The sequence below is a fragment of the Brienomyrus brachyistius genome, chromosome 24, assembly GCF_023856365.1.
Source record: "Brienomyrus brachyistius isolate T26 chromosome 24, BBRACH_0.4, whole genome shotgun sequence".
Taxonomy (NCBI): domain Eukaryota; kingdom Metazoa; phylum Chordata; class Actinopteri; order Osteoglossiformes; family Mormyridae; genus Brienomyrus; species Brienomyrus brachyistius.
In genome coordinates, this window is record NC_064556.1 from 2,575,460 (window position 1) to 2,589,764 (window position 14,305).

The 14,305-nt window shown below is 45.2% G+C and overlaps 1 long non-coding RNA gene across 1 annotated transcript; it reads left to right on the plus strand.

Moving 5' to 3' along the window:
- The first annotated feature begins 5,131 nt into the window (after nt 1-5,131).
- Nucleotides 5,132-10,637, plus strand: LOC125719972 (uncharacterized). Its single transcript, XR_007385257.1, has 3 exons — nt 5,132-5,323; nt 8,227-8,297; nt 9,773-10,637. It is a non-coding gene; the product is annotated as an uncharacterized LOC125719972 (long non-coding RNA).
- Nucleotides 10,638-14,305: the final 3,668 nt, after the last annotated feature.

Here is a 14,305-nt window from a genome sequence, read left to right on the forward strand (position 1 = left end):
TAAAAATGTCCTGTCATACCCATTACCGTCATTCAAAGCATCACTATCGCCATGAGAGGGCACTAAGGAGTCGGGAAAACACCATTGCCATTTTAGCTACGGTAACGAAATCACCTTATTTTCCCGTAATATACATAATTGTACTTATGCACGACATAATAGCTGTAGCAAAGTGGTAAAATGTTATGATTCAAGTGTCATTTTCATTAGTGCGTTTTTCACCTGAGAACAATCCAGCGCAGTAAATGTTATGGAAATGACATTAACGGGATAATCTTGTCTCATTTGAGGACGAGGAGTTTGTCATGTCTGCTTATGAATCGCACTGTATTTCCAACAATTATATTCGGTTAGATAAATCGGTCCACCAATGGCGGTATTTAAATATAATACTGAAGTATCCATTCGGATCGTCTCTGGGTATATACCAAAATCTTTAGCCCCCCTAAAATGCCCCCCCCAATAAATGTGTATTTATTGGCATGAATCATGAATAGCTTGATACCACCCCCCCACCCCAGTGAATACTCAGCCCGCTTGTCATTCCTCTCTAACTACGCTCCTAGTATATACGGAATTTTCACTTGATTATGCAGCAGCAAAATTACAGAAGGTAAATGTAAATAGTAGAGGGAGATTTTCTAACTGTCCTTTTGGAGAAGTTCCCACAACAGCAGCTTAACTTTCTAATAACGTTTCGCGCAGAATGTTTTGTTTGTTTTTGTAAAAGAATGCTGCTGTTTTAATGGCGTTTCCATCGTGTGTTTTTTTATTATTATAGCGCTTACCATCGGATCATTAGTGTCTTTAAAATTATGCAGCTTGAACATATTCATAGAATCTTACATTTTACTATTCTGAGGACCTCAAATAACAATTGAAACATTTTGTATTATTTAAATTATTAACACTATAATAGCATATTATATTTTCTTATAAATTCTTATATTTTCTTGGTAAATAGTCATATATTATTAAGTATGTGTATTATTCGGAACTTCAATGAAAATATATCACAAGAAGCCATATAGTTAAAATTGACGGGGGGTGGGGGGTTTGATGTCAACGAAAGCAAGCCAAAGAGGAATAATATTATGCAAGCGTGATTTTCGAAAGGCGATTTATAGATTAAAGTAATTCGTTTTAGGGCCACGACCTGCTCCCTTAGTACAATATATAAACATGGCGTCAATGGTTTCCGATAGTTTCGGGTAATCCAGGCGTTTTACATGGGTAAATAGCGCCCTCTGGTGGCCAAATATTGTCGAGCGTTCGAAACAAGTGTATTTACACAAATATCTTTTTGCGTTTCTACGTTGGATCTATTTTGATGAATTCATAATAAGCTTGATGCCGCACTGCTGGGTTGAACTGTCATTTCCTTTTCTTTACTACAAAGGAACCGGAATTTATAAAGCATTAAAAATGTCACTGTTTGCCGAGGTTTGGACTGGTCACTGACTGGGATGGACAGATCCCAGCGCAAACAGGAGCGGGAGAGCGCAGGAACCAGGCCGTGTCCAGGCTGCCGACTGGGTCAGCATTTACCCACCCAGCAGGTCTGTCCTGGGCTTTGGCCGCGCCGCCGCTTCCCTCCGAGCCGCTTCCGTGCCAGTGTGACAGCCTGTATGCTCCGGAGCGACCGCTGCCAGATACGCAGACGTTAATGGAGCCGCTTCAATCATGGCCTGGCAGAGCCGTCATTGGTGACAGTATCTCTCTCTCTCTCTCTCTCTCTCTCTCTCTCTCTCTCTCTCTCTCTCTCTCTCTCTCTCTCTCTCTCTCAGTCACCGATTAAGCGGGCAGCCAGCACAGAGCCCGACCCTGAAGGAGCCTCGTTCCGTAGACAGGCAGTCAGTTTAACTGTAATATTTTAGGGTTATAGATGTAGCGCTATGGGCAAAACACACCTCATGCAATCTGAGCAGATCATTGCTCCAGCATGGTAAAATACCAGTCACGGGGTAAATAAGGAATACCCAGATGTGAGAATTAAACTTTGCGGATCACCACAGGTTTCTTGCACTAGAAGTAGATGCGAGATGCCGGAATTTTCCCTGCTTGTCGATTTGACAGGACTGGGCCTGCTGCTCTCCTCCCAGCCTCCGAGCACCTCTGTACTTCCTCTGACAGCCCAGCACAGTGAGACACACCGTTGCGAAACATGAGGTTTCCCTATATTACTACTAAGAGAGGAAACTCCGCAGCGGAACTGGCTGTGCTGGCCAGGCGGCACGATAGATAGTGCCCATTTAATAGTAACGCCGCTTATATGAGTCCAGCAGGACTGAAACAAACACTGAGAACCAAATTAATGCCATCAGTTTTGTTCTGGACCATTATATCATAACGGGGGTGTCGGAGCCAGTTTGTCCGGAACTATTTAATGTGAACTAGCGTTGAACTTTAAAGGTACTGAGTGTCCCTTTTCAACTTAACTGACCCCCTAAAATTCTCTGTGTAGCCCTGCTGGCTGTAGATACAGGTCTATGTCTCCACCTGTCACTGTGGTTTTCCTGCATCATAATCTAGCCTTTTCCCTCATCCACCCAGACCCTAACATGCCTGACAGACAGCCCCATCCCGGGGTGGCCGATTGCATAGCACATTGAAACCACAAATCTGCTCTATTTGCTCTAGTTTTTCACAAAAGTGAAAGTTACGTTTTTATGTTTATTAAATTCTCTTTGTTGATATTATTAATGTACACTTCACAGTAAAACAAAGGTGCTAAATGCTACATGCTGGGGGGCCCGTGGAGTCACTAGAATCTCCTCTGCATGCCCTAACTGCATGCCCTAACTGCATGCCCTGGCTGCACATCCTCACCCTCACCTCTGCATGCCCTAACTGCGTGCCCTGGCTGCACATCTTCACCTTCACCTCTGCATGCCCCGGCTGCACATCCTCACCCTCATCTCTGCATGCCCTAACTGCGTGCCCTCGCTGCACATCTTCACCCTCTCTTCTGCATGCCCTAACTGCGTGCCCTGGCTGCACATCCTCACCCTCACCTCTGCATGCCCTAACTGCGTGCCCTGGCTGCACATCTTCACCCTCACCTCTGCATGCCCTAACTGCGTGCCCCGGCTGCACATCCTCACCCGCTCCTCTGCATGCCCTAACTGCGTGCCCTGGCTGCACATCCTCACCCTCTCCTCTGTATGCCCTAACTGCGTGCCCTGGCTGCACATCCTCACCCTCACCTCTACATGCCCTAACTGCATGCCCCGGCTGCACATCCTCACCCTCTCCTCTGTATGCTCTAACTGCATGCCCTGGCTGCATATCCTCACCCTCTCCTCTGCATGCCCTAACTGCGTGCCCTGGCTGCACATCTTCACCCTCACCTCTGCATGCCCCGGCTGCACATCCTCACCCTCACCTCTGCATGCCCTAACTGCGTGCCCTGGCTGCACATCCTCACCCTCTCCTCTGTATGCTCTAACTGCATGCCCTGGCTGCATATCCTCACCCTCTCCTCTGCATGCCCTAACTGCGTGCCCTGGCTGCACATCTTCACCCTCACCTCTGCATGCCCCGGCTGCACATCCTCACCCTCACCTCTGCATGCCCTAACTGCGTGCCCTGGCTGCACATCCTCACCCTCACCTCTGCATGCCCTAACTGCGTGCCCTGGCTGCACATCTTCACCCTCACCTCTGCATGCCCTAACTGCGTGCTCTGGCTGCACATCCTCACCCTCACCTCTGCATGCCCTAACTGCGTGCCCTGGCTGCACATCCTCACCCTCTCCTCTGCATGCCCTAACTGCGTGCCCTGGCTGCACATCCTCACCCTCTCCTCTGCATGCCCTAACTGCCTGCCCTCGCTGCACATCCTCACCCTCACCTCTGCATGGCCTTACTGCATGCCCTAACTGCGTGCCCTCGCTGCACATCCTCACCCTCACCTCTGCATGCCCTAACTGCGTGACCTCGCTGCACATCCTCACCCTCTCCTCTGCAAGCCCTAACTGCATGCCCTCGCTGCACATCCTCACCCTCTCCTCTGCATGCCCTAACTGCATGCCCCAGCTGCACATCCTCACCCTCTCCTCTACATGCCCTAACTGCGTGCCCTGGCTGCACATCCTCACCCTCTCCTCTGCATGCCCTAACTGTGTGCCCTGGCTGCACATCCTCACTCTCTCCTCCCGTGTGTGTGTGTGTGTGTGTGTGTGTGTGTGTGTGTGTGTGTGTGTGTGTGTGTGTGTGTGTGTGTGTGTGTAACTACAAAAGAAGGCATAAAGCAGCGATTCTAAATCTGTTGGTCAGTATCCAAATTTGGGTCATGGCCAGTTCAGAAAGGGAAACGTAAGCATTTTAAAACCAGCAAGCTTCTATGCTGATTCACGATTAGATTCTCAACCAATCCAAGACTGATACTTAATTTAAAATGTACTATCACATCCAATCAGATTTGTGCGATAGGCACTGATTGGTGAGTTCGCTGCGTGTTTGATCATAGCGTTAATTTAAATCTATACTTGATACAGGGTCGCGACTGAGCTCGTGGTCAAAATTGGGTCGAGGTGTAAAAAACCACTGGCCATTGAATGCAGTTCCTGACGTGGACATCATACATCATACATGGGTGTTACTGTCATGCAGGTTCATTAGCCTACATACCCTCTTTGCTCCATAGACTCTTCACAAGATATGAATAGCACGTCATTTCTATTTTAATAACCATTAAGTTCGCTGTCATTACAGAGTATTCACATAGTAGAGTGAATTAACATGTTTTTCATCAAATACATTCATGCATGGTAGATACACTGATTTCACCAGGAATAAATAACCGGAAATGGATAACAACATTGGTAATTACAATTAATTATTGTAATTTATATTTGCCGTCACTATTAGACTATTGCCTACACCGGTTTCCATTGCATTTCGATTTTTATTTGCAAAAAAAAAAAAATAATAATAATTATTCTAAATTTAGAAATATGCTGAAGTAAATAATTTATAAACACGTAATACACAAAATTGATTTATGCAAGTCAGACTTTTCATTGAGCCTAAGCTGACATTAAAAATGAAGGAAGTTTTTAGAGAGAGAGAGCAGCGCTGTCGCCTCGGAGCCGCGAGCAGAGCTCGAGCCACTGTCCCATTCTGCTCAGCGCTCGTGCCCCGGAGGGCGGCTCCCGCAAAACCTTTATTAACAATGATGTATACAAATACGATAGTTAACAATCAAAACACAGTCATCTTGCGCCAAACGATACGTGTAAATGTCAAATCGTGCTTGTAAATTTGTTTTTTTTTGTCGTTGGATGCTTCGCTCTACCTGATTTGAAAATGGCGTTAATGAGGTAAGTTTGATGCATATTGCAAGTATTTAATACTTTACACTTCAATGTAAAATAAAGATTCACATAGTTCAATAAATAATAATAATAATAATAATAATAATAAAACTCCAATACTGTGTGGTCGGTGTGTAGCCTATCCATACTGCATGACGATTAGATTTGTTCACCATATGAATTAGAATGTAATCACGTTTCATAAGCGAATTGTCAAAAGGACAGTTAATTTATTATGCAAGTTGCTCGGGGCGAAAGGGTCTGTAATTATTTTGGAAGGAACAGGGAGTCCGATTCACCAGTGCGGTCTCTCTGCGACGCTGTTGTCATAGTGACAGTGCTAAAATACTGCGATTCTGTCACTACGTCTCCGCGCTGTCTGCCTTTCTGTGTCCTCGATCGCCCGGGGTCCGTCTGGAATTATGCGCCATTACGCGCCTGTTAAATCTAAGGACTTCATTCTGTTTGCCTGTGCGAATTGGGGAAACGGCATCGCACGAGTAATAGCTGCACTTAAACCGTGTGAACGCTTGCTTTTAATAATAATAATAATAATAATAATAACAATAATAATAATACAATTTATTTGAAGCGCCTTTCAAAGTACCCAAGGACACTGTACAGTAAAAGCAAAACATAAAATATAAAAGTAGTTAGACTATAAAGAACAAATAGGTAGCATGTAGATACAAGGACACATTGATTAAGACACACACCAGTGCCGGATTGACATCAACCAAAACAAACATGAAATAACTATAAAAGAAAAATGCAGAAAGTCAAGAGTAGGCTGAGAAGACCTGGGCGAAGAGGTGAGTTTTGAGCATGGATTTGAATATGGAGAGTGATGTGCATGTATATAGTGCAAGTGGGAGGGTGTTCTGGAGTTTAGGGCCAGCCACACTAAACGCCCATGGAACGGAGATGAGCAGAGGGGGTGGATAGAAGGTGTGCATCAGTAGAGCGTAAGGTGTGGGTGGGTTTGAATAAGGTGAGAAGATCCACGAGGTAGATGGGTGCTAGGTCGTTCTGGACTTTGCAGATGAGTAGAAGGATTTTGAATTGAATCCGAAATTGTACTGGAAGCCAGTGTAACTGATGGAGGATGGGAGTGATATGTTACCATGGTCTTGTACGGGTGAGAAGTCTTGCGGCGGAATTTTGCATATGTTGCAGTCTGTTTAATGATTTTGCTGGGAGACCAATAAGCAGGGCGTTACAGTAATCGAGTCTGGAGGTTATGAAGGCATGGATGAGGGTCTCGGCGGTAGAAAGGTTGATTGAGGGGCGGAGTTTGGAGATGTTTTTTAGATGGAAATGAGCCGTTCCGGGGACACGTTTTATATGCGAATCAAAAGACAGTGAAGAATCTTAGACGACACGTAGGTTATTAACTTCAGGGGTAGCAGTGGTGAAGTAGTCAGGTATGGAAAACCGTGACCGATTGATCTTCTTCAGCAGTGTTGGTGTGGCAATAAGAATGGCTTCAGCTTCATCATGGTTGAGTTTGAGAAAGTTGTGTGTCATCCAGTTACTAATGTCGTTAAGGCAAGTGACCAGGTTCGAGGGAGGGAGTGGATGGGAGGGTTTAGTGTGAATGTAAATTTGTGTGTCGTCAGCATAGCAATGGGAATTTAAGCCATAATGGCGGAGAATGTGACCAAGAGGGAGGAGGTAGATGATGAAGAGCAGTGGGCCAAGGACAGAACCTTGTGGGACACCATGTGGAGGGGGGAGGGGGCACTAGGGGACCTGAAATCACCAATAGAGACAAACTGTTCTCTACCCGTCAGATATGATGTAAACCAGGCAAGTGCAGTGCCTGTAATGGCCAACAGTGTTTCCAGTGAGCAGTGTCTCGTGGCAGATCGTGTCAAAGGCAGATCTGAGGTCTAAAAGCAGGAGAATTCTGGTCAATGACCTTGACCAGGCCTAATAATAATAATAATAATAATTGTTATTATTGCCGTGGTGGTGGTAATATTAGTAATAATTGGTGATATATCATTTATATTCGGTGTCACATTAGTACATTTATAAGGAATCTGATAAAAGATTTTCGTGCCATCGCTGGTTATTGTTGTTCCAAACTTCATGCACCCAAGACCAAGTAAAACACTGCTGGTTTTGCCGAAACTATTTAATATGAACTGGCGTGTTTTTAACAGTTGACAGAATACGCTTTTTTTTCTCAGTATTTTACAAATTCAACGTCTTATTTTGCAGTTAAAGATTTACCCGGAATGCCCAACAATGCCGTACCGTGATTCGCCTTCAAACTGGTGAATGTCAGATGACACACATTCGTCATATTTTTATCACTGCAAATTGGAGGGTTTGATTCGTTCGTGCGTAAACAGCTGCGACGAGGAAACTCGACACGCTGGTCGATGTGTAGAGCGAACAAATGAAGCTATGGAGATCTGCTGGATGGCTCTTTAACCGAGTGACCATATCGGGGTCCTGTTTATTTATTTGTTTTTTGCGGTAGATCTGCTGATGAAAGGGGTTAATGGGTCACTAAGACATACACATACTCTGTGATCCGCGATGGATGGTGCAAGGCCATGCGGATACGAGACCTAGTAACAGGAAATGCGGAGCCTGTCATATTTACAAACGCTGAACTAGCTCATGCTGACTGGTAGCACAGCACTGAAGTGTCAGATCTATTCCCGAAGTTCATAAGGGCTGGACAACAAATCAATGCGTAGTAAATAGTCAGCGCAGTGAGGTCTGAAAATACAGCAAAGGTTTTGTGAAGCGTTGTTTCGGCCAAGAGTAGAAGGAGAAGGGGTGAGGTCTAGTCCGGAATCGGTACTAGAAGGGTCAATATCCAGATTCGGGGTGCCGTTCTCGAGTTTCATCACCAGCAGCCAATCAGACATGGTGCGCACCCCCACCCCCAGGTTTCAAAGCTGTCCCAGTGGATCCTTTCCCTTGCTGTCAGTGAAGACCCCCTTTGTGATGGCAACTTCAGGTAGGCTTCCAGCTTATGCCGAATATTTCTCAAAAAGTTCCATCTATCTATCTATCTATCTATCTATCTATCTATCTATCTATCTATCTATCTATCTATCTATCTATCTATCTATCTATCTATCTATCTATCTATCTATCTGTCTGTCTGTCTGTCTAAAGCATTTTCAGTTAACATAGACCTGTCTGTCTGTCTGTTTATTCTCCTGACCTGATGTCTATATGTATTCAAAGAGAACTGCAACATTTGTCATGATGGTTAGTCACGACACATAAAACCTGAAATACTTAAATGACACCCCCAGGGCATAAAATGAGGCACAATACCGTCACAGTGAATTGGATCCTTGCGGGATTAAGCAAAAACGTAATGCTTACTGTAATAGCAATCCAGGCAGGGCTTTTTATTTTGAAAGATATTCTTCCATGGCAGTTGTAGAGGCTTTGTTTATTCACCCAACAAAATGTGCAGAAGTAAATAAATTAGTTTACTGAGAAAAATATGGGGCAGCACATCCTAGTGGTGGAATGAGTGGTTCTGGTGAAGGGATCAATTGATGTATCTGTATAATGTGAATTAGTTATACAGTTATGGCTGGCAGAGTTGTGGCTGACATAGTTATGACTGACACAGTTATGGTTGACACAGTTATGGCTGACACAGTTATGGTCGGCACAGTCATGGCTGGAAGTTATGACTAACACAGTCATGGCTGGCAGAGTTATAACTGACACAGTTATGACTGACACAGTTATGGCTGGCAGAGTTATTACTGACACAGTTATGACTAACACAGTCATGGCTGGCAGAGTTATAACTGACACAGTTATGACTGACAGTTATGGCTGGCAGTGTTATTACTGACACAGTTATGACTGACACAGTTATGGCTGGCAGAGTTATAACTGACACAGTTATGACTGGAACAGTCATGGCTTGCACAGTCATAGTTGAGTGAATTATGACTGACACAGTCATAACTGTCAGAGTTATTACTGGCACAGTTATGACTGACACAGTTATGGCTGGCAGAGTTATGGCTGACACAGTCATGGCTGGCAGAGTTATAACTGACACAGTTATGGCTGACACAGTCATGGCTGGCAGAGTTATAACTGACACAGTTATGACTGACAGTTATGGCTGGCAGTGTTATTACTGACACAGTTATGACTGACACAGTTATGGCTGGCAGAGTTATAACTGACACAGTTATGACTGGAACAGTCATGGCTTGCACAGTCATAGTTGAGTGAATTATGACTGACACAGTCATAACTGTCAGAGTTATTACTGGCACAGTTATGACTGACACAGTTATGGCTGGCAGAGTTATGGCTGACACAGTCATGGCTGGCAGAGTTATAACTGACACAGTTATGACTGACACAGTCATGACTGGCAGAGTTATGACTGACATGGCACAGAGGCATATGTGGAGTTTGCATGTTCCACTTGCTTTGTTCCTCCCACAGCCCAAAGACATGCCAGCTGGCGATTCTAAGCAGTCCACGGTGTCCTGCTATAGACAGGCATCCTGTCCAGGGCCCCCTCTGCCCTGTGCTGCCTGGGACAGGCTCCAGCAGCCCCCCCTCCTCACAACCCTGACCCGGATGAATGGTTGGATGATCGTTGGAATCAAAGCATTTCGCATCTGGACTTCATTTCTAAGCTGGCTCATCTGGAGGCTTTGATTGATGGAGGTGTTCCTTTCCGGAAAGGTCCAGGGACCGGCGGGTTGTGGCAGAGAGCAGAGAGAAAGCTGTGAAATACTTTGCCTTCTCCACAAACCTTCTCTGACACATTGCAGGTCTGAAATCTGTTTCTGATTCTGTTACCATTTCTATGTACAATGTGAATCCAGTGACATCGGAACCACAGTGAACTTCAAAAACGACAGATCTACGGTGCGGCCATGACCCCCCCAGGAAATAGACAGGCACCCCAGTCGCCGCTCTACTTCACAGACAAAAACGCAATGTGGGACTGTTCATTCTGTAATCCGGAGCTGCCCAACACGTCCATCGGTAGATCATGGTCTCCAACCTGATCGTGAGACGATTAATGGATAATGCTCACGATCAACGAAAAATACTGAGGTGGTACCCCACCCCCCAAGTTGGTAAATATTGCCCCCTCACCAGTAAAATCATTGGGTCTGGTCACCCGTTGTACAAGGTCTGGCTCCGCCCCCGAACCGCAAAGAGTCAAAACACCACTGGCTGGTAGACGACTTAACATGTTTGTCAACGTTTATCCAGCTGCTGTACATAAATCAAACGTGGTTCTCCATTCCATCTGGCAGGATAGATTCTTGGATGGATGTCTGTGTGTGTCTGTTTGTGTGTGTCTGTGTCTCTGTGTGTGTGTCTGTATCTCTGTGTGTGTCTCTGTCTGTGTCTCTGTGTGTGTCTGTTTGTGTGTGTCTGTGTCTCTGTGTGTGAGTGTGTGTATGTGTGTGTCTGTGTCTCTGTGTGTGTCTGTGTCTCTGTGTGTGTGTCTGTGTCTGTCTGTATGTCTGTGTGTGTCTGTGTGTGTGTCTGTGTCTCTGTGTGTGTCTGTATGTGTGTCTGTGTGTGTGTCTGTATGTCTGTGTGTGTCTCTGTGTGTGTCTGTGTGTGTCTCTGTGTGTGTCTGTATGTGTGTCTGTGTGTGTGTCTGTATGTCTGTGTGTGTCTCTGTGTGTGTCTGTGTCTCTGTGTGTGTCTGTGTGTCTGTGTGTGTCTCTGTGTGTGTCTGTGTGTGTGTCTGTGTGTGTCTGTGTGTCTCTGTGTGTGTGTGTCTGTGTGTCTCTGTGTGTGTCTGTGTCTCTGTGTGTGTCTGTGTGTGTGTCTCTGTGTGTGTGTCTGTGTGTCTCTGTGTGTGTCTGTGTGTGTGTCTCTGTGTGTCTCTGTGTGTGTCTGTGTCTGTGTGTCTCTGTGTGTGTCTGTGTGTGTGTCTCTGTGTGTGTCTGTGTGTGTGTCTCTGTGTGTGTCTGTGTGTGTGTGTGTGCTTTGCTGCTCCGCTTCAAGCTCGTGCTTGAACATTGACAGCCGCATCTGGGGGGGAATGTAACCAGGCTATGCTTTCACTTATTCCTCACCCACTCTGGGCTATTGGTGGGGGGTGGGGTGGCACATTACACTCTCATGGTGCAGTAAATTAGCACTAAGTAAATGTGTGGTGCGGGTCACTGCAGTTTTCATATCCATCCATCCATCCATCCATCCATCCATCCATTCTCTGAAATCGCTTCTCCGATTTAATGTTGCAGGGGGTCCAGGGCCTATCCTGGAAGCTATAGACGCCTGGCAGCAATTTTGACATGTTGCACAAAATACATACAAGGAAAAATCACGCTAGCTAGGATTCTGCCGTGTGAACAGAATGATACCAAACCTTTTCAGAACAAGAAAAGACTGAGAGAGAATTGATCCTGGGAGGGGACTCCTCCACCTCAGAGTCTGCTGTTGATTAAATGAGGGTTTCTTTGTCAGAATGGAAGACGACATCGCCCGCTCAGAGGTATGCCTGACTGCACAGGGTTCACCACCGATGTGTAATTACAGAACGATGTGGCAGACAATGGCGAGCAAGACAACAGGCAGGGTGTGGAAACGAGTCTGAGCTAAATTAACTATCTGATGTGCTGCTTGTGCTTCAGAATAATTTGACTCTTATCCAGGTGACAGCTGAAAGTCACATTTGCAAAGCTGACTGCGTTTCCGGAAAGATTTCTATGAACTCGTGAGTGAATTTTCGAAATTTAATGAAAGTTCCTTAGTGGATTACCGGAACACGGAGTCCTCATGTACCCACCTGTCATTGTAAATAAGAAACTGTTCTTAATGCTTTGCCTGGAAAAATAGGTTAATGAATGAGTGAACTACTGAATTCAATTCAACAAACAGACTGAGTGGGTTTGGGATCCCCTGCACTGTAACATATGATGAGGAAGCCTGGCTTTAGGTCACTGGCGGTCTCATCTCACACACAACAACAAACGGACTGAGTGAGTTTGGGATCCCCGCACTGTAACATATGATGAGGAAGCCTGACTTTAGGTCACTGGCGGTCTCATCTCACACACAACAACAAACGGACTGAGTGGGTTTGGGATCCCCGCACTGTAACATATGATGAGGAAGCCTGACTTTAGGTCACTGGCGGTCTCATCTCACACACAACAACAAACGGACTGAGTGAGTTTGGGATCCCCGCACTGTAACATATGATGAGGAAGCCTGGCTTTAGGTCACTGGCGGTCTCATCTCACACACAACAACAAACGGACTGAGTGAGTTTGGGATCCCCGCACTGTAACATATGATGAGGAAGCCTGACTTTAGGTCACTGGCGGTCTCATCTCACACACAATAACAAACGGACTGAGTGGGTTTGGGATCCCTGCACTGTAACATATGATGAGGAAGCCTGGCTTTAGGTCACTGGTGGTCTCATCTCACACACAATAACAAACGAGCTGAGTGGGTTTGGGATCCCTGCACTGTAACATATGATGAGGAAGCCTGGCTTTAGGTCACTGGCGGTCTCATCTCACACACAACAAAATTCCCACTGAGTGAGAATTTTTTCATTCCAGCTTGTCTCAATGATTGTTCACGATTCCTCAGTCAAACACCCTGGAACTGTGGGGGTCTGCTCCCTTTCATGTGTCCTCCCTGTTTGTCACTGGCCATCCTGTTGTCCCCACTGTCAAAATCCTCGGTGTTTCCCAAGCTCCCCAGACTGCCACACGGTCCCTGTGGACTGTGTGTCCCTATAAATTCCTCTTTTGTGTGTCTAACCCTAACCCCCCTCTGCTTTTGTATTTTGTAGATTTTGTTCCCTAGTGTTTCATTTGTATCTGTTTTTCTAATTCCTGTGTTTTGTGTCTTACACTCTGTTTTTGGTTTTTTACTTTGTGCCCTTGGTTTTGTTTTACCTGCCTTCATTATTTTCCTAGTGTTAGATTCTGTTTCCTTATTTCTCAGTCAGTATCTTAGTTCTATGATTTTGTTAATTAATTCCACCTGTGTCCTGTTTAGTGTCTGTTCTGATTGGTTGATAGTTTTGAATATTCGCAGCTTCCTTTTGTTAGTCCTCGTTATCTGTGTATTTTAGTGCCTCCTTGTCTTCTGTTCCTTTTGCTGGTCATGTTCTGTAGTTTGAGTTTGCGCATTGTCCTGTGTCTGTCCTGTGTCTGTCCTGTGTCTGTCCTGTGTCTGTCCTGTGTCTGTCCTGTGTCTGTCCTGTGTCTGTCCTGTGTCTGTCCTGTGTCTGTCCTGTGTCTGTCCTGGCTCCCTCAGTTGCTTAGTTCCTGAGCTTTATTTTCTTGTAGTTAGTCGTTGTTTTTCCCGTTTTGCTTTTTGACACCTCGTGGTCCTTTCCTTTGTAGTTTTACTCTGTTTTAGTTTCTGTAATAACCCCCCCCCCTCCCCCAGTGTCTGAGAACTAAGTAAAGAATTTGAACAACTTTTGAAATGAAACTATTACTTTAAAATTTCAACTGTAGTACTTAAATCCAGGAAGTTCTGAAAAGCCACTAGAAGGCATGCTGACCTTCGGTTCAGAGCCTCCGGATTAGCATCTTGGTATTTAGTTCAGTTCACGTGATTATCGGCATTCTTCGTTTAATTTTTCATTCATCCAGAAAATGTTATGGCAGCTGGACAGGCAAGTTATGATGAGAAACGGACACACCCGGCTGCTCAGCTGGGAGATTATCGTGTTTGACTACAAACACTGAGAACAACCACACTGTATCCAATAGCTGTAAATTTACAGATGGTCCATACAGCATTATACTGTACAATATTTTACAGTAAAATACTGTGTTTTGCACGTACAGTACAAACATAAATACTAATTACAATACTGCCCGTGTAATAATACAGTAAGTAGCTGGCAACTTTGCTGCCAGTACTTTATTGTAAATTTACATAGTTTTTGTTTACAGTGCAGCTCATCTGCTGTTCACCTACAGGTAAACTGTAAAAGGGAAACCGACACCGTTACGGAAGCTTCCA